General features: G+C 32.0%; 1 protein-coding gene across 4 annotated transcripts in view; it reads left to right on the plus strand.

Moving 5' to 3' along the window:
* Positions 1 to 303: 303 nt before the first annotated feature.
* LOC106673247 (cubilin) overlaps positions 304 to 21,763 on the plus strand; it is a 106,814-nt gene continuing 85,354 nt past the window's right edge. For all 4 annotated transcript variants that reach the window (XM_024229384.1, XM_024229385.1, XM_024229386.1 and 1 more), the window contains exon 1: positions 304 to 407. The gene's annotated coding sequence lies outside the window, so the exon portion shown is untranslated. The remainder of the gene's footprint in view (positions 408 to 21,763) is intronic.

Genomic DNA, 21,763 nt, shown 5'->3' on the forward strand with positions numbered 1-21,763 from the left:
TATATAAAAAAAATCCAGTTTCTTAACAGGCTATTAAAAGTGGGTGTCTAAAACCCGAATATGAGAAAATTCTCTGAAACTTTTATCAGCAATGTTTTCCGCCTACTAGTGTTTTATTATTTTAATTTATGCACACGTGGATAAATGTAAACACGAGATGTAATAGATAGGAGGAGATAGGCACGAGAGGGCGAAGAAGGGCTCGAGTCAGAAACTAGAGTTAATTTGTGGAGCTTGCGCGGAATATTTGGGAGGGTGTGGAGCCGCGCCCTTGCTGTTTGCCAGTGCCAGTGCCAGTAAGCCCCGAGAGAGCCAGGGCCTGCGTAGGCTCAGGGACTGTGGGTTCGCGCTGTTAGGGGTCAGTGGTGATGTGGACAGACATGACTCAGCCAAGCCAAGGATTATCAGTAAGTCATCTCGTTTTTTTATCACTTCTTTCTCGGGCTTTTTACAGCCCGTTATCGCGGTCGGGATGACCGTCTTCTCAAACCGCCAACGGGAGAAGGCCGACACTCCCGATCGATATCTGTGCGGCTACGAGTCCTCCGGCTCCTCCCCCCCTCTGTAAATACCAGGAAGTAGACTCCTTTGCGTTTAAGTACTGTCGGGAAAATCGCCGATTCAATCCTCGGATCGTACGCTTCGCTCGCGTGCCGACAGGGACGAGAGACCTCGGACGGTGTGAAGGTTCCCGGCTGACAACCACAGCCCCACCCCCGCCCTGACCTTTTATACCCTTCAAAACAAATTTTGACAACAACACAAAACGCCTTTCATCGCTTTAAAAAAGAATGAGATCTATTTGTCTCAGCGAAACGAACGATTTCTCCAAAACCAAAACTTTTTTTAATTTTGAAGAATTCCAATAAATAACCTTCCTGACAACCTTACAGTACATTTTTCTTGAAACGGTTCCTCAAAATTTATTTTAATAAAAACTGTTTCTCTAAAGAAGACTAATTTTTAACTTATTTGACAAAGTTTCTAACAAATTCTAAACCAAGGGTTGTTATGAAAGTGAAACACCGAACTAACAATGAATAATCTGTTTTATTTTAATTAAATAAATACGAGCCAAACAATGATCAAATATTCCTATATTTCTTTTTAGGACAAGCTAATATTTTTTACTATTGAAATTTTGATTTGTTATATTAACCAATTCATCCATGACTAATTTTCCTTTATGTTTCAGTTCAGATTATATTTTTATATTTTAATATCAAACCTAAAAGTATATAATAATTATTATAATTTTTTAAACAATATTTTATCTTTACAAAAATTGAATTTTCATTTTAGTTATTTTATTAATTTTTCTTTTACAAAAAATCGAGTTTCGTAGGTCATAGATTTTATATTTTTGCACTGGAGATTTAAATACTTACTTTGCGTGCCAGCTTTTCTCGATGTGACCGAGATAACCTCAATCCACCACCAGCAACGCCCATACTCGACGCTTTAGATTCTTTACAACTCGCAAAGGCCTTTTCCACCCTCTCTCACGCCTTTGTGACATTTTCCCGTAACATTATATTGCCCAATAACTAAATTTAATGCCATAGCTCTCACAATTTGCTTACTTAATGGGTGGGACTATTCAGAAGGTTAAATCTTATTAATTTTGGATCAGGGCGCCCTCACGACAAAGTTAGGACGTACACTGGGAATGGGTGGTGCTAGAATATATTATTCGATTTTGTGTTAACACGGCTCTCAAATAAAAGCAAAATTCTTAATTAAATTATCATTATTTAAAGATATAAAAACTCTTTAAATACTACATTAAAATTATAACAATTATTAAGTATTTTAAGTTTAAAACTTATATTACACAAAAACATCAATATAGTACTTTGAAACAAATATTTATTGTTCTAAAATTTGGTATTGCATATTTATCACATTCATAGTACCAAAAATTTATGTCTAAACAAGCAAGTGCTTGGAGCTTGCTTAATTTGTCTTTACTGAATTGAATAAAGTTCTGTTCTTATACAAGACAGATTTTCTTGCTTGTGCAATATTTATTGATGTTTATAAATTAATTATATGCATTTTTGTTTTCTTCGTTTTTAAAAAAGGGAAAATACGACAAAACAGCCTTCTCGACATGCCTACACATTTTTCTACTTAGTTTATTTGTGGTTTTTGTTTAATTAAGACAAAAAATAACAATTATTTTGCATTATTCTAAAATACCTAACCATTTTTATAAAAGAAAATGTTTAAAACAAGTAAATATAATAATTTTTATATTATTATTTTTTATCTAAGGAAAGTACAGTTCTGCGTTGATATCAAGGGCATCAGTGTCAAATCCTCTTTACTATTTCATATTTGAAGAATGCAATTTCTTTATATTTCAATTTCTTCTCAATCTGTACATTTTTAGTAGTGGAATTTAATACATTCCATACTGGATCTAATTTTTCGCCTTTTTTACCAGGCGGATATTCTTTGGCCGCCAGGTTGGCGTCATCCGCCTATAACAACCCAATCATCCGCAGTGAACGTGTTAAGTACATTTATATTGAACAAAGTTTGAAGTATGTTGTAGAACGCGGGTTATGAAACAGCCATAGAAAATGGAACTATCGCAAAAATAAGAATATTATGCCGTAAATAATAAAAATGTGTGAATGTTTAATCTATCAGTAGCAATGAAATGATAGTATAAACGATATATTCATTACACTCCAATAAATAAATTATATATTACTATTACTATATTGACAATATAATTAGAATTTAACTTTAGATGCTTAGTGTAGATAAAAGAAAAATATACAATATACAATTTTATATAATTGTAATAAAAAAGTCACGTTTGATCAGTTTGAAACAAAGTTTTAGATATTGTTATTTCATGCTAGGCCAACAACGTTGCACTATTAGGGAACAAATTGTTTCCACACTTTCGACCCGGTCGTAGAATCGTTAATTTTATCGGGCAATAAAACGTCTGATGTCGATTAAAAAATCATTTTACCTCCCCTCCACCACCACCAAGACAAAAAGGCAATGATCATCAGGGGGTGGAGGGCGCTATGGTTCCTCGTCGGGCAATCCGTCAAAAGGTTGATTAATTAGAGAACTCAAGTGTTTCTCCCTCGCTTATCAATCCGTGGCTTAATTTGATACTGAGTAATCAAAATTCACTCAAACCACGCTAATGTTTACTTTAAGGTGATTTTTGTTTAAGGAAGTGGATTTAAACAAATACTGAAGCCAAAATAACCAAAACAGAAAGTTATCAATCATTACTACAAATAATGTTTTTATCCAGCCTTAATTTTTTATTACAATTTTGAAAATAATCCGTTTAATATTGACCAAACTCGTAAAATAATTCTAAAAAACTGTACCTTGGGCTTTTCCAAGATTGAATAAAGTTTAAGTGGTTTTACAATTAACTTCCTTCTATGCTTTACACACTAGTGTCTCAACTTATTTATTTATTTACTAGCTTTTGTAAGATATCCTTATATTATTTGAATATTTATGTAGTTTTATTTATAAAAAAGCTGTCCGCAGGGCTTTATGAAACCGAACTAATCTTAAATCAAGTGTCTATCAATCTAGGTCAATATTTCTTTTATAAAAAAGCTACGGAGTAAATTCAAACACAAAAACATAATGCAAGTTTTTATGGTTCATATGATTTTTATTAAATTTTATATCTCTTTCTAAACTTTCTTCATATTTCTAATATATGGAAAAATTATTTCTGATATAATTATTGATCAGCCTTCGGTTATAATTATATATTAAGAACACTAACAAGATTGAGGTCACTAATAAAAAAAACAGCCAGGTTCTTTCTTGAGCTTTCGAGAAATGGATTACCTTTATCAGTACCTTAAAACTTAAAATAATTATTTAAAAGGTTAACAAGTAGGAATAGTGATTCAAATTTGTGAAACCTCTTGCTTTCTAAAAAAAGTTATAAATCTAAAAACAAAAGTTTAAAAAAATAAGAGTTGTCTTAAAATGTATAATTTTTATAAAGACTTTGAAATTTTAAATAATTATTTAAAACTTTAACAAATAGGAATATCTATTCAAAGTTTTGAATTCTGTTGCTTTCTAGAAAACGGTTAAATATCTGAAAATAAAAGGATAGACAAATAGTTATCACAATACTGATATGGTGCTTCTTCTTCTTTGTTTTTAAAATTAATTATTAGTGTTTTATTATTGTTGATTAATTTTAGTTTTAATCAGATAATATTTGGAAAAATTGTTCTTACCTCTCATTTTTGTAAAATCTTTATGAAGTAAAACCATTATTGCCAAGACTGAATACTAAAATTACTGAATACTATACTGCTGAATAACTAAAGAATTTTTATAAATGGTAATAAGAATCACGTTTTATAACTTGGAATAATGGATATTAATACTATTTTACAAATATTCCAATGAAGTAAGTTTAAATGATAAGGCCAGTTAGAAAGAATACAGTCAGTTCCTTCGTAGATATTTTAAAAAAGAACCTCCAGAACCTTCAAACTTTAAATAATTATTTAAAAGCACTCGTTTGCGTGGTCCGCTTGATCAATTAAATTATTTATTATTTAAAAAGTTGAAAAATATAGAAATATATTTAAAATATTAAAACCCTTGGCATTCTAGAAAAAAGTTGTATGTCTAAAGACGAAAGTAGTGCTTATTCTAATACTGATATTATTTTTTTATTTTTTGAAATATAATTATTATTGTTTTGTTATTGCAGGTTAATTTTGTTTTTGTGATACTATTTGGAGAAACTGTTACTTTCTGACGTAAAAACATAATCGACTAGATTGAATTTATATATTATTTTCCATTACTAAACAATCAGTATACAATTAAAAATAGTATAAATGGTAGTAAGATATACTTTTTATAACTTTTAATAATATCCTTTAAGGTTGTTTACTAATATACCAAGGAATTAATTTTGAAATTATCAAAAGGTATATTTTTTGTTAAGCAAAAGTTACAAGAAGGTTTGACAGTTACACTTGTCCTTTTCAATCCCTAAAATTTATTTCGTATCAATTAATGCTTTATTTAATGTTCACTAGCCGATTGAGTGATAAAACCGCTTGGAAATGAGATAAGGCGTTTTCCCTGTACACTGATAATAGGAGTATTGAAGAGCCACTGCCAAGGGCTTATCTCATGGCTGCTGGGAAATATAAATCAGAGTACGGTAGAATAAAGCGATATCCGGCCGACCCTTTTTCCGAGTACTAAATTGCTCCCCAAGACGGTTTACTATGAAAAGCGATTTTCTTCCCAAGTCCCCTTTCAAACGAAGAGGTATCTGCTAGCAATTCGCCAAATTGAAAAATCAAAAAATCAAATATTTCTATTATCTTGGTCAAAAGGAGATAATTTAAATGACAGTCCGATAACTGATGTCAAAAATATTGTCAGTTTGTAAATTTATTTGTGAGTGATTACAAAGAAAATCTATTTCCGGAGAAGCATTCAAAACAAAGTGAATTGTAAGGAAGTAAAATGTGATAACAGTGTTTTATCATTATGTGTCCTTTATCAGTAGATAAAATTCTATTGTTTCCGAAATTTAACCGATCTGGCATGGGAAGAATGGGGAAGAACTAATACAATTAATTTAATGTTTACCCCACAGGCTCGGAAAAAGTAAAATAATTTATGAAACGGTCATTTTTTAATTTCGTTCATTACTTAATGTAACCAACTAGATAATGTACAGTTTCACAATTTCACTAAAACAGAAAAGAAACCAGGGAAAATAATGTCATTGTTTTATTTATTTTTGTCTTATTGATGACATTGTAATTATTGTTATGTTAAAAAACTAGTACTTTGCAGAACTGTTGAATAGGCTAAACCTTCACGACTTGGAAGTGTTGAGTAAGTGTTGGCACTTGACGCCGTTATGGCTATATATTTTTATAATGTGGTTATAAAGTTTAATAATGCGTTAATATTTAAAAATTAAGAATAATCATTACTAAATAAGAAAGGTACGTAAAAAGCGTTATAAATAACTGGATAGGAATAGAATAATTTGCAATGAAATTTACAAAAAATTCCTTTTCTATTTAATTTTTGTAGTATTTTAGGGTATACATACCATATGCTTTTGAAACCTATTCTACATAAAGCGACGAAAGTCCAAATTTCCAAAATATTGTTAATCTTGTATAGGTCAACAATTTTTTATTTCGTGGGAGCCTGAACATAGACGCAAGAACTTATATTGCTCTATTTACAACTGTTTGTAGTTGGTCACGTTTGTCGCACATGAGTGCAGGGGGCTTTTGCCAAATGAACGAATTACATTTATAAAAAAACAACTTACATTTTTTAAATCGGTTTAAAAATAACACAACGTGTATATTTGTACATAAATAGGTTACCTTTTAAAAATAAATGATCTCTTTCTCGTTTTCAATAATAATTTGACTTTAGAAAATATAATTTTGAATACATTATTTAATATAAACCTAAATAAAAAATATATAATTCATATGAAGTATTGATTTAATTGTGAGTAAAACTATTCCATCTTAAAAACAATGGAAGGCATGTCATGCAGAGTATAAATATAAATTATAAAATATCTCAAAAGTCATTGACATTCAATAAAAAGTATTCAAAGAAATAAACAAATGAAATTTGAGTAAAAACGTAATATTTAACAGGAATTAATAGAATGGATCTTTTGTCAGTAATATAAAAAATATGTCAAAAATACAAATTTATTATTAGTACTAATACTAATAATATGAGAGGAAAGCATAGTGCAATCTTTGTTCAATGTTTTTTGTTTTCCTCACCTTTTATAAAACAGTTTTGTTCTATAGGTTATTTTAAAAATTTTAAAATCTTAAGAGAACACAAGTTTTTGTTTAATTGAAAAGTAATAAAATTGATATAATTGACAATTTAGATGAAAAGTTTAGTTTCATTTTATTTGAAAATACATTTTGTCATAATATTACTAAATCACTTTAAAGTTTTTCTTTTCAAACAAATCCGTATTACGGTCATCGACATAAATAAGTTTATACATTTCTAATTTAAAATTAGTCTATTTTTTTAAATCACAATTTTTGGAAAAATATTGATATTATTATAATATTTAAAAATAACTTTAGGAAAATTGTATTATATTAGAAAACGAACTATTTTGTTTTATTCTGTTTATGCCGAAGATCTACCTTATAAATGTAGTCTTGACCGAAGGAAAATGGATGTTTTTATGCGTGCAGAGGGACCGAAATAGAAAGAAATGACAAACGATTGATGAAAATATGAAAGACAGATCTCACAATGGAACATCATTGATAGAAGAAGCAATCAGCAAGGAATGAAATATTGAACCTTATATGGAGAATGTATAAAATATAAACACAATTTTTTATTGGGTATCGCAATTTATAGCTCAAGTTAAAGCGTGGAAGGTAGATGTCTTTAATTGATTAAATTATTATTTCAATTTAATCATGGGTTTTCAATAACAAAATACCTACTTTTATTTCGTCAGTATTCTGTATTTAATTATCTCTTTACTATTTATTTAACTTTTCAGCTCTTAATTTACTTCTTGCAATCAAAGGTGGAACTTCATCGGAAACGTCATACAACGGTGGAGAAACCATTGAAAGGCTCTTTGTATATTTTATTAAGGGAAAAGGTGGACGGTGAAGTGGCGGGGGTTTTCGGGGTAATCATTAGGAGAGAGTTCTAAAACAATGCCATCCTCTTTAATGACTCTTGGATAAAAGTTATAGTCAACACCATTCTCTTAAAAACAATTTTCTGATCTTTTACGATTTGTCTAAATTTGAAATGTCAAACACTATATTAATAATATACCCAGTTATGATTGAAAACTCAATATAGAATAAAATAAACCTGTTATTGTTTGTAGTTAATTAATTTATCAAATTAGTGATTTAGTAAATTGATCAATAAATAGAAATAGATTTTTTTTTGCAAGTTTTACTAAATTTTAAGTCACTGTTTTCTTAAACCTTCTATGTATTGTCACCCTTAAAAAAACAAAAACAGAATGAATGATACAAATTAAATTTATTATTTTATTAGAAAATTATTTTCTTTAATTAATGTTATTTTATTTTGAAAGAAATTAATAATAATAAATTAATATAATTTCATGTTTTAATTGTTGCTTTGCTATGAAAAAGCTACATTAATATATATAATCCGGTTATAATGCTTAAATTTCAAATGTCAAACACTTTATTACCCAATGTACCCTATTATGATTCCAAAATAAATATAGAATAAAATAAATCTGTTAACGTTTATCGTTAATTAATTTATCCGATTAGCTATTTGTTGATGGTTTCAATTAATTATTCATTTTCATCTCAACCGCACTTTACATAAAATTATAAATCAATTGCTCTGGTTCAGCAATAGGACCAATAAACTAACAAAGTATAGTTATTTATTAAGTTGATCACTAAATATAAATAAATTTTTCTTTGTAAGTTTTACTAAATTTTAAGTCACTGTTTCCCTAAACCTAATAAATGTGTTAAGAATATTAAAAAAATACATTATAAATGATAAAAATTTAATTTAATTTGCTAATTAATGCTATTTTATTAGACAAACTGTTTTATAAAATTATCAGTACAAGTTCCTTTTCTTTATACAAATAATTTGATGCGAAAAACTGTTTAAACTTTTATAAAATAGAAAAAGCTGCATTGTTAGAAAAAATCAGTTTATAATGTGTAAAGAGCTACGCTAATATTATTTTTTGTTTTCATAAAATTTTCTACATACATGTATATCTATAATATATAGGGCACGGGGTATTTCAAAATAAAATCTATTTGTCTTTTGAACTTTTTTGTACAATATATGATAGATTAAAAAGCTTGGTTAGTTCTAAACAATTGGTAAATGTTAAATTGATGTAGAAAAAGCTAAAAAAAACCAAAAAAAAACAAGATTTGGGATTGTTAAGTAAGTCTTTTTATTTTGCACAGTTTGAGAAAAACCTGCTATTAAATAATATATTATTTGATATATTTTTGTATTTTAGAAGTAATATTAATTCTTTAGTTTGAAAAGTGCCTAAGGACAAGTTGGAATTATTTTGAATAAAATAAGACATTCATTTGTGAAGTACGACATTGACATGTTCTGTAAAGTATTTCATAATTACTTAATTAGTTATCATTTATGATTAATTATTATTTCCAATTTTTGGCGAATTATTTTTAATATAAAAAGATTATATTAAACAAATAGTTTTCGTTTAAAGAAAAAAGATTGTTGCAGAATAGGCTAAACCCGCACTACTTGCCTATGTTGCGGTAGTGTTGGCCTATAGCGCCGTTTGTTTCGACCTTAAAATTATAAATTAATTAGCTGTTTTAATCAAATTAGTCAATGCAACATAAAAAATATTACATTTCATTTATCTTTAGAATATTTTTTTACGCTTCACCTGCAACGTCTATCGTGGCTAGCTACTGGGTGTTTTAGAAATTAAAAGTACTTCGCAATTTTACAAACCATGACGGTACTTTTTCTAAATATACACATTATTTAAATTGATTTTTTTGATATTTAGCATTGAATGTACCACAAAACATTAGTATTGTAATATGTGTCATAAGAGATAGAGTGTTACAACCAACATTTTATTTCCTCCACACTTAACCTTTCCTCTATTGTGCCGATCTCTACTAATGGATTTCCTGCAAGATATTCTTTTTTTTATGAAGTAAAGAATTCTTCTCAAGTTATGATATCAAGATTTGCGTCGTTCAAGAACGGTTTTTCCAGGTACCATAATCTTTCCTTATTATCCCTGCGATTGCAGGGCAGTTGTATAGGATATGGTCACTGTTGATAATCCAATTGTTTAAGATGATATTTACGTCGAGCCTGTCGTGTAAATATGCCAGTTAGAGTTTTTAATTCTTTCCTGATAAATAAGATTTTCTCTCTCTCCCGTTGAGTTGTTTGGTGTCTAGGCTTTTTGCTTGCCTCATGCCTGGTCTTTGTTTCCAATATTCGTTGTGTTCTTTAGTTAACAAAGATTCCAGTTCTCTTTTAGTGTGACTTTATATTATTGTACAATATGGATTTTGGATTTATACTTCGTTATAAATTTTGTGTTATTAGATTATATAAATGGCTTATTTATAACATTATAAATCACCACAATATCACAGAACTATTAAATTTTCTCTCTTGGGAGAAGATCGTGAGATTTGGCGTCTGGGAAAATTGTCAGGAGGGTTCGGGATGAAAGGGCTTGCGTTGAGGATTTAAGAACTTTTGGGGGCGTTATTGTGTGTTGGATTTGAATGACTGGATTCTTTGGTGGTTGGAACGCTTGGTTTGAAGCCCAGAGTTCGATTCTGTAAGATTGGTTGTAGTAATGACGCGTTTGTTTTGTAGTGAAAGTTTCTATTGTCAAGTAATCTTTTGAGTAGTTTATATCGTCCAGGTATATTATTTTAAATTGAGCTCCTAGTAAGACTTTTGTCAATGTAAACACCCAAATAGCAAATAATGCCTCAACGGTCCTCTGAAAAATTCTCCACAATCAATGAATACGTATTAACTTTCCTTTGTTTTTAGAAAATTTGTTTTCTTTTGATATGTCGTTAGAGCAAAAATTGGAGGCTATGTATTATTTGCTAACACCTTTTTCTCGTGATATTTCAAATCTAATGATCTTAAAATACTGAACCTATAGTATATATAAAAAACTATATCATAGTTTTTGTTTTTATTGATGTGATTTCTGGTTAAATGTTTTTAGTTAAAGGTTATTTTTTATTTTTGTTTATCTTCCACGATTGCAAGAAAATTTTTGAAAAGTCAAACGATATTAAGACATTATTCTTTGAATACGTTCCACATTTTCAAATACTTCAATGATTTTTGGTATATTGTTTTTCATTTTTTTTAATAGTTTTTATTTTATTTTTTGTTTATATTAATTATTATATATTCGTATATTTGTATTATTTTTAATAATTTATAGTTTAAATAGTTTTTATCAGCAATGAGAGATATATGTTGTTCCCATGTTGGAATTTTATTGCTTAATTAAATTGTTGGCCCGTTGCTCATGTTCTTTACACAAACGGTTCCATCATTTATATGTTTTCTATCAATTTGCTAAATTAGAAGTAAGTTTAGAAACACTTTATCAAAATATGTCCTATTCGTTTTTTATTTTAACCTGTAGTCGGTTTTCATTTCCTTTGCTGCATATACGTTTTTACTTTTTCTTTTATTCGATGAAAATTGGAGTCTGAAAAGCTAAGAAAAATTTCGGAAGTTCTCCGTACCAGGTAAATATAGAAGGTAAGCTGCTGGGAATGAAAGATACACCCCCTATAACCATTCAATTTAAAGCAATGATCAAGAAATTGGGTTAAAACTCCATTAACTACTGATAAGAGGAAACTTTACCGAAAGATGAACGTTCCATGAATTTGGTAAAATTGTTGATTTATTAAGACGAAAAGACTTTTTTTTAGACTTTCTCGATACTTCAAGACTGTCGCTTAAAATTCGGATGTGGTATCCAGGAAAAATATTTTTAATTAATGTTGGTGGTTCAGGTGTTGAACCTGAATTTGGTCGTTTATGATCATCCTAATCTATCTATAATGCTTTGGCCTACGTAAGATGGTTGAAGTTAAAACCGCAAGCTGTGTATTGATGCAAATGCTGCTTAGGCAAATTTCATTCCCATTTTTTAAACCTAAAAACGAAGAGAAAAGAACCTTTCTGACAGACGAAAAGAGAGAAGTAGGAAGATCATAATAATCAGACTCCTCCAAACTACCAAACACCCTGCTGACCCCAAGAAGAAATAACACGCCAGTTTAAATTTTCTTTTATTTACGTAATTCATTTCAATTAAATAAATCACGTGTTTATGTTTAAATAGTAATTTATTGTCTCACTTAATATTGCTCTATTTTTCTATACATCTATTATCTATATATTTATTTTCTTTGAAGTCTTTGATCTTATATACAAATATTATCAACTCTAGAGTTTGTTTTGTCACATACATAATTATTATACACATATTAATTTGTGATAGGATTATGTGAACATCTTAAGGTCAAATTTCAGTTAGTTAGCCCTTTTCTAACTTTGCTCCATATTTTTCAACGCAACAAAATTTTATAACACATGTCTGGGTAAATTTTTGTTCAGACTTACTTGTATCTTAATATTTAAACAGTTTGTTTGTTATTAATTTAATTTATTAATAGTTTCTCTGTGTGGTCTGATCTTGGTCTCTGGATGGGAATTTGATCTTTACTATCGAAATTTGCCTATTTTTGCTGTGTTGGTCTGTGAGACGTGTTTTGGCATTTAGTTATCTTCAGTATTGATCTATCTATTGGTTTAGTGTTATCATCAATTGCGTTCATTTTTAACACACTAACACTAAAACACGCCATAAGCAAAACAACCAGCTACCCCTGAAGATTGGGGCAAGATAAAAACTTGCGTTTAACAGGCCAAAACATAAAGGATTATTATCAAGACATGGCCAGCTAGTCATGCTAGTAGATGATTTAACACTAATCTTTAATATAAAGAAACATGCTGACAAGGTTTTGATCGATATTTGACACTGTTGGGCATAACTCAGTAGGATGATATGAGGCATAACTGCCCTCCCTACATCAGAAAAATATCCACACCTATCTCTTTATCCAGACATGCAGTTCCTTGTTTGGTTATCCATTTCCCAACCGACCGACATTTATGTGGCTTTAGCCTTTAACCCACTTTGTTCTTGATATATTTTAACGTAATAACTCGCCCAAAGAATGTAAACATGACTCTTTATGCTGATGATATCGGTATTTTATTTTTTCTTGGAGGGTAGATACACTTTTGAAAAGGTTAAACAACACAATGCATAGGTAATTTTTGCAATCGTTAGATAAAAAAAAATATTCATAATAAAATGATGGAAATAATTTACAGCAGGGGTAGACTGTTTAAGAAAGTTCAAATTGCTGGCCTGACTGTGTTACAGTCTGAGTCAGTCAATATATTGGGCTCATAATGGAAGGAAAACTCATTTATATTTCTCATGTAAATAATAAAGAGAACAAAGGAAAAGCGGCGAATCGTGTACTTTTTCTCTGCTTTTCATCAGTCATCTTTCACTTCTAATAAACTCTTTTTGTGCTAAGGCCGGTGCTCCTGTATGTAAGCTCCTTATGGAATCTAACATACAGGACTAAAATCTCCAGGCTGCAGGATATGCAGTACATGTTTCTGCTCTGACATGCTCACCACGTTTTACACGCATATCGGGACTGCACGCAGGGCCACAGATGTTGACCGTGCTGGAATAAATAAAAAAAACTATTAAATCTCGTAAGCAATATGAGGGCAGTACCGGCACAATCTGCTGAAAAATGGTTTAAAAAATTATAGTTACGACGAATTCTACGTACACTGAAAGAAAATAAACGCTCTTCTATAATTTGGCATCGATGATGTGGTGAACCAAAACTATTCAGGCCAAAGCAATAAGGCTGCTAAGTGGCAAGACAAGCGTGTCTCAGTGTCACTGGTGCCATGAGCACAACTCCAATGCGGCCCTGGACGTTTTGTTAAACCTCCCACCACTTCACATTTTAATCCAAAGAGAAGCCGGAGCAGCAGCCCACAGGATCATGAATGGACAACCATCTGCTAGGATAGGCCATGTGAATAAGCAATGGAAACTGAGAGAGAAGATACAGGCAGATGCCATTCTAGGTAGGCCAACTGATGCCACCACTCCAACATACAACTTCAACAAGAAGTTCAAAGTACTGATACCAGAACGGGAAGAATGGGCCAAGAGAACACCACTAAAAGCAAATTCTTACTGGTACACTGATGGCTCCAAAAATACCTGCCTCCATGAGTCCTCCAAAACCGACAATGGTACGGGAGCCTGGGGCCCCAAGATCGAACTGGTGGTAAACCTAGGCAAGTATGATACAGTTTTCTAGTCTGAAATCATAGCGATCGAACAATGTGCCAGAGAAAAAGGCTAGGAATACATTTCCAAAAGATAGCCATTTTCTCTGACAGCCAGGGAGCTCTCAGGGCGAAAGCAAAGAGTGTTTGGAAATGCATGGAGGCCCTGACGGAAGACAGCGATCCTAATGACTTTACTCTGGCATGGGTCCCAGGACATTCGGGGCATAGAGGCAACTAAAAGGTTGACATGCTGGCCAAAAAGGGAGCGAACATGGGCTCTATGGGCCCAGAACCCTACTGAGGCCTAGCCACAAAAGAGCATACATCTTAAAATGGATCCTTAATGAGTCCAAAACCTGGCGGAGCAATACCGCAGGCATGAGGTAAGAGAGAGATCCATAGAAGGACCATCCGCAAAACTTACAAAAGAATTACTGGAAGGCAACCGCAACCGAACCAGGATTCTGGTTGGACTCCTGACGGGGCACTACCACTTAAGAAAGCACATGCACCGGATAGGAGTACAGACAGAAGAAACACTGTGCAGATACTGCCAGGAAGAGGAGGAGACCGCAGAACACATTTTATGTTTCTGTGAAGGTCTATTCAGGTGCAGGTTCTTGCAACTAGGACAAGAGAAACCACAAGCAAGATCCTACACCAAGGTACCGCTGGCAAAGCTGTGGAGGCTGGTTAATAGTCTGAAGCTGGGTAATGAGTTATAATTAACAGAGGAGCACAATAGATCTATTTAGGTCGATGTGCAGTAGGCCTTGTGGCCGCCTCTCTTATCCCTATCCCTATCCCCCTATAATTTGGCACGATAGCTTTTTAGGTTTACTATTTTCCCCAAATAAAAATAATTAGATATATTCTTATTATATTGTAAGACCTAGTTAGAGGTAAGTGTGTAAGTGTTGTTTTGTTCTGTTTATCAGACCAAGATGACCGCAAACTTCGTTTATGTTGGTTATATAATGTCAAGCGGGAAAATTCACGAAATTGCATTTAATTACACATTTCGTTTTTATTCAGTTTCAGTTAACCGTATGGCTATTTATTTTACCCTCTTGAACAGAAAGTCGGATGTAATTTAGATAATACAAAACCAACACTATAAAAAATGTTTGCCGGGCTAGGCCGCTTCAAAGAGGAAGCCGGTGAGGCAACCAAGTAAACTGCATTCTGAAAAAAAAAATTGTTGACTTTACGGAAAAGTTTCTTGGGCAGAATAGTCTCATTAGCTGAATAAAGTGAAAGCGAAAAAGGATAAACAACGTTTTTTTATTTGAACCATTATCCCAAGGAAACCTCGATATATCCAACAAGCCCTATTGTTCCAGGCGTTAAAACAGCATTTAAATACCGTCAGGAAATATTCTAAAATATTTTTTTCAAGTTAATATTGGCTTTACAATCAAGAAAACGCCACATTGGACATTATTTAATTATGAACATTATTGTTTTATTAAAAGTTTACTCAACATTTGCAGCACGTGGTTCGTAATGATTCCGCGATTAACTTAGTTTTCAATGTAAAAACTGTTTAGTTTTTACTATTCCTTCCAAACAAAACTTACCATTTTTACTGCTAATACTTTTCCAAAGTTCTTAGAATCCAAAGGAGGCCGGCGCATATAGGAAAAACGACACGTCTCAGACGAAGTGAAGTAATTTTTACCGAGTCGCCGTCGAAATATGAAAAGTTGCGTTGCCAAGAGAAAAACGGGTTCATTTCTATTCTACAATGCAGGCTGCCTTTTCCCTCAATAGCTGAATTTAGTTGAAGTTGGAAAAACTGTTAACAAAATTTCATTTTTTAAGAAAGGTGTTTTGAAAATTTCAGATTCGGTCAAAAAATATAGCGATCTTTTCGCGACGTCAACTTGGTCACTTTTATTGTAATTGTGTTCTCTATGCTTCAAAGGAAAATAATACTCACCCCTTGTTTAACAAAAATAACAAAATAAAAAAAGTTATAAAATGGTGGGAAAAAAGCTATGACGGAACATTTTGTGGCGAAATAAATTTTTAAGGATTCAAAGAATGTTTTATTTAATTAGAATTATGGATTTTTTATAATTGAAGGTATTGTGGCTTATTATCCCAGCATTTTTATAAAGATAAAACATTTGTGTATTATAAATCTAATGCCCAGTAGATTTTATTGAAAATTGTCGAATAAAAAGTATATTTGTGTGATTTATTGAATAGCAATTTAATTTTTATACATAAACAGTAGTAACAAATAAAAATTGACTTATTTAAAAACTATTTTAACTTACAACCAATTAACAGTTAACGTGTACTATTGACAAGTCTGAAAAAAGTTGAGTCTAATAAAATCTGATATTTAATTTGCAGAAATTCAACTGAGATTCAAACTGATGTAACTAGGCCTTTTAAGAAAATTAATAAAAATTCAATCATTGGAAAATTGTCAGAGTGAAATGGCCAGGAATGAGTGCATTGTAAAAGAGGGATCTGGGATTCGATACGGAGGTTATTTACATTCCGAGAAGGACACTGTGAACAGAATCCCACTGAGAGGAGAAATATCGCCAACTAATTTCTCAGAAAACTGTCAATTCTTCTTTGAAATCCAATAAATGCGCAATCGATTTAAATTTATAACTAAAATTTGAGCGTGCTTTCCCTCTCGGTGTTTTTTGGACATACTTACAAATTATTGTTCATATCTGTTGCAATAAATTCATCAACTTTATTTCTACAGTATCCACCATGGTATTTATTGAAATTTGATGTCTCTTTTTAAAATATTGCTCTATTAAAGCAAAATATTTGTAATATTTTGAAAATATTATTTTTTCATTGTTAATAAAATTAAATATGATTTAATGATTATTGATTTCCTTGCACATATTGTCGAATTTTCTTCAAGTTTGTTCATCTTTCTCTGTATTCCGTTAACAAACCACTTAGGTAAGAAATATTCTCTACTAGAATCATGGTTAAAAGGGTGGATTTTTTAAAGAAAATTTCTTGATTAATAATTTAAGCGTAGTTTAATTTTATTTTCAAACTGCATTATAATTAAGAGTCGACATTCATGATACGTGAAAAAAGAGATATTAATGGAAATTGTCACTAGTGTTCAAATTGTATTCTGAAGCATCAGAACAGTTTGTCTTCAGTCAAATTAATGAAAGAATGTAGCAATGTGAAAAAGGCAATAATAAAATAATATATAAACGATCGTAAATTTAAATTTGTACTAAAACTATGTTATTCATATTAAGTTGCAGTATGACATTTCATAATTGTAGACACCCAGCTACATTTTCAGTTACATATTAAACTATTGCTAAAGAAAATAAACCCCTAGGATTTATCATACATATGTATCATTTCAGCCAGTAAAGAATGATGTTTTTAACTTAGACCATCTCACTCGTTCTTAAATAATTCTTTCTTATTTACATACCATTCGCTTATTAAAATTCAATTATTGAGTTCTGAATAAAGACCTTTTTATTTCTCCAACAAATCGATGAATTTTTATGTTTCTTGTATTACATTTTTTTAGAATGGAAAGGACTTTGAAAATGTGTGAAAAAATAGGGCATTACTTTTGAAAAAAAATTGATAATCCGTCTTTACGCGCCGGTTCATTAAAATTCTAATAGCGCCATTAGATTCTACCTGAAAAATTACTTTTGGAACATTGGAACAATATTTAGTTTTACAATAAAATAGGCAAGGCAAAAATAAAAGGCAATGTCTTATATAAAAACGAACAAGCTATATTATTAAGCCTTGCATAGGAGGGATTGTTTATTTTATTATTAGATAGTTAATAGTTATAGTTATATAGTTATAGTTATATAGTTAATATTTTAGATTATTAGATAGTTTATTCATATTTAATTTTATCAGCTACATTTCATTTTTTATGTGATAATTCTATTTTAGATTCATTGTGAGGGTTGTCATTTAAATTACCATGATCCATTTTTTGGGGTGAGATGACGTGTTAAAGGAGGATTATTGCGCCATAGACGTGATAGGGCTGCTATTTATTTTTATACAGAACCGCTTTTCGTTCTTAAACACTAATGTTCAAAGGAATAGATATAGATTTTCTAAATTTTTTATCTATGATTTTTATAATAATTTTTCTGGTTTTTTTCAAGAGTCCAATGATTTTTCAACAGTTTCATAAGAGTTTGATGACTTAGAAATAATTTTATTAATATTCTTAATTTTAGGTTTTGGTCGAGATGAAAAAGTTAGTGTCACGAGCAGGATTCGAACCTACTACCTTCGGCTCAATACGCCGCTACTTCAAATGGAAATCGCAATAGCTCAAGTGGTTAGAGTAACGGCGTATTGAGCCGAAGGTAGTGGGTTCGAATCCCGCTCGTGACACTAACTTTTTCATCTCGACCAAAACCTTACATAAAGAATAATTAATTGAAAAAAGTAATTTGGTCAATTAGGCCACTAAACATAATAGAGTTATTAATATTGGCCAAAAGAAAGAAATAATGCTTATTTTAATTAGTAAAAACACCTTGGATCCTTGATTTTTATGTTTTAGCTTAGATTAGATTTCGAGGCATTTGAGATAAAACTCAAAATTGCAATATAAAGTATAAAGCCTGAATAAATTTTGCATTAGCACCTTTTTTTAATTACTTACGGGGAAAAATGTATAATGCATTCTGGTTTAAAGGGTTAGGGGAATAAATTATGATGATAAAAGGAACTAGTGTAAGCAGATTGGGTATCCATGGTGCAGTGTAGGAGAATCGTTGGTAGAACATGGGGTATTAAACCATGGGTGGCCAAATGGATATACACCGCGATCATACTACCAAGATTTCTATTTGCAGCCCTAGTTTGGTGGAACAAAGACTAGGTTGTATGATGATGACGGGAGCTTTTCCCACTACACCAACCCTAGCTTTGGAAGTGATAACAAACACCACACCTCTACACATTGAGGTCAAGGTTAAAGCACTAACCAGCTGCTATAGATTAATTAGTGAAGGCAGCTGGAACCATAAGGGAAATAATATAGGACACTCGAAAATTTTACATTTATTGAGTAAGGTCAACAACCAACTACTGGGTGTAAGCGATAAAAAGGTGAAAACACCTTTAGGGAAAAAATACTTTCAGGTAGTCACTCCCTGTGACTATAACTATAGGTCTGATGATGACCATCGTAGTCTAGATTGCTACACCGATGGCTCACTCATTAAGGATAAGGGAAGTGGTGCTGGAATACACATACCTAAATTAGGGATCAGCATCTCCTATCCTCTTGGTAATAACACCTCGGTCTTTCAGGCAGAGGTCTGGGCCATTAATGTCTGCTGTAGAACACTGATGGATAACAAGATTAAGGGAAAAGATATTAAAATTTTTTCCGACAGTCAGGCCAGTCTAAAATCATTACAAAAAGAACTATCAACATCTAGACTGGTAGAGGAAACCGTTGAACTCATTAATAGGACTATCACCAGGTATGAGAATAGGGTAACCCTCGTATGGATACCTGCTCATAAGGGGCACTATGGCAATGAGGAGGCGGACAGCCTGGCCAAGGAAGGTTCAAATACTGAGTTCGTCGGACCACAACCGGTATTACCCCACTCTTTAAGCACAGCAAAAGAGAGTATAGGTAGCTGGGGCATGAAACAATTCCTAAAGGAATGGAATATGTCCCCAGGATGCAGACAATCGAAGGAGTTTCTGAAGGAAATCAAACCTAAAGAATCGAAATGGCTATTCTCTAACTCTAGGAGGGGAATAAGGAGGCTGATAGGTATCCTAACGGGCCATTGCCCCTTGAGAAGACACCTCTTCATAATGGGTACTCTACCAGACCCCTTCTGCCGCTTCTGCGAAACAAAAGAAGAAACGGCCCGACACTACCTCGCAGAATGCGATAGGTATGCTAGGGAAAGATTTAATACTTTCGAAGGAGAGGACATAACCAAAACACTCCCCAGGATAAAATGGTCCACAATCCTGGGGTTTGTGAATAGGTCCAATAGGTTTATACAGGACTCGTGAGCCGACCAGGTCCCGGACCTTCTAGGGATGGGGTACGGGCCTACTCAGGCTTTTAACCCCTCGGGTCCTGGTCGCCCGCCCTGTGTAATATATATATAAGCAGATTGGGTGGGAGGACGGAGTGCAGAGGCCACCCGCGTTCATTTCACACACTTTCCTGCCATCCACTCGTCTACCCTCGACTATATCAATGTTCCGCAAACAGCAATTTCCCCCTAGTTCGGCACAGTTTAATTGGGTGTCAGTCAAGAGGGTTCGGTTATAAACAGTTTTGTTTCACTTCGGGAGATCGGTGAAGGGGTGGAGTGGAAAAGGGACGGCGAAGGCAACACCCGACCGCAAAACCATTGTTCCACAACAATCGTTCTCGTTCGTATCAACATCAACCTACTTCCGATTTCGTTCGTTTAATTGGGGAGGCTAAATTTCTTGAAAGGACGAATTGATTTCCGTTTCAATTTGTCCGTTAAGGCCCATTTAATTTTTACATTTCAATTTTGATATTTTCACACTGCGCCTATTTTTTGCATCTTTTTCGTTGCGAAGTTTGAAAAATTTTCCAATAACAACCAGTGCTATTTGATTGAGAAAAAAATATAAAAAATAATCAGGGGACCGGATGACCGAGTGGTTAGGGCGTCCGACTCGTGTTTGCCATGCCAGCAGTCCATGGAATTTAAATTGACAATAATTAAAGCTCTATGCAAGGTGTGACAAGTTACCACATAACTCAGTAGTAAATAATATTAATATTAAATGTAAAATTTAAGTATAATTGTTTAATTTGGTCGTTTCGGATCATCCTGGGTTGCCTATAATTGTTGTTATAATTGGTTACACACGTTGTTTGTATTTAGCTATCTAGCTGGTAGGTCATGGATGTAAGTAAGGTGTGACAAGTTTACACGTAATTCGGTTTATTTGTCTATTCAATCCAAAATCTAAGTATTTCAGCATGATTCCTGGCACAGCTCTTGGTATTTTGATTGAGATTGATTTGAAAAAAGTATAGTAAAGTTTCTACTAAGAAGTTTAACCTCTCGTCTGGTACCCATTGGAATACTTTAAAAAAATCAGAGAAAACAGCGGAAACCGTAAAAACAACTGATTTCTCGTTAAAGCCCACCATTGAAAATGGCCAAATGGGAAAGTGTGTCTGATCCTTTGAAACAAAAAGGATGTACAAACCAGGATGATCAAACCAAACGACCATTTTGACGTTTTGTAGAGATCGTCTAAAATCATATTTCTAAAATTGATCGTCGGAAATTTTTGTTCTGGAGAAGGAAAATATTGCTTTAATTAAGATCATCTGGCAGCATGGTTTTATAAATTTAGCCATTAATAACCGTATTTTCCTGGATTCTATGAAGAAGTGAACTCTTAAATGTTTTGTTTATAGTTTAGACTGCAATTATGCTATATAGAAATTATAAAAGTAGCCGGAGTAAATTTTTGTTAAGTCTAAATACCAGTAATGAACAGATCTTAATATTCAAGCAGTTTTTGTTATTAATTTAATTTTACGATATGTTCTTTATCTTTTAATGCACTAAAAATTAGAAATAGTGATAATAACGAGAAAATCACAGACCAACCATGGAATGTGAATAATAAACTCGTCTGACAGATCAAAACCTTGAGATGCATGATGATTGGAAATGGTCCAATTACAAATAATGATAATAATAATCATTAAATTAATAGCAACAATTAT

The sequence above is a fragment of the Cimex lectularius genome, unplaced genomic scaffold, assembly GCF_000648675.2.
Source record: "Cimex lectularius strain Harlan isolate CLEC.00 unplaced genomic scaffold, Clec_2.1 scaffold288, whole genome shotgun sequence".
NCBI classification, from domain to species: Eukaryota; Metazoa; Arthropoda; class Insecta; order Hemiptera; family Cimicidae; genus Cimex; species Cimex lectularius.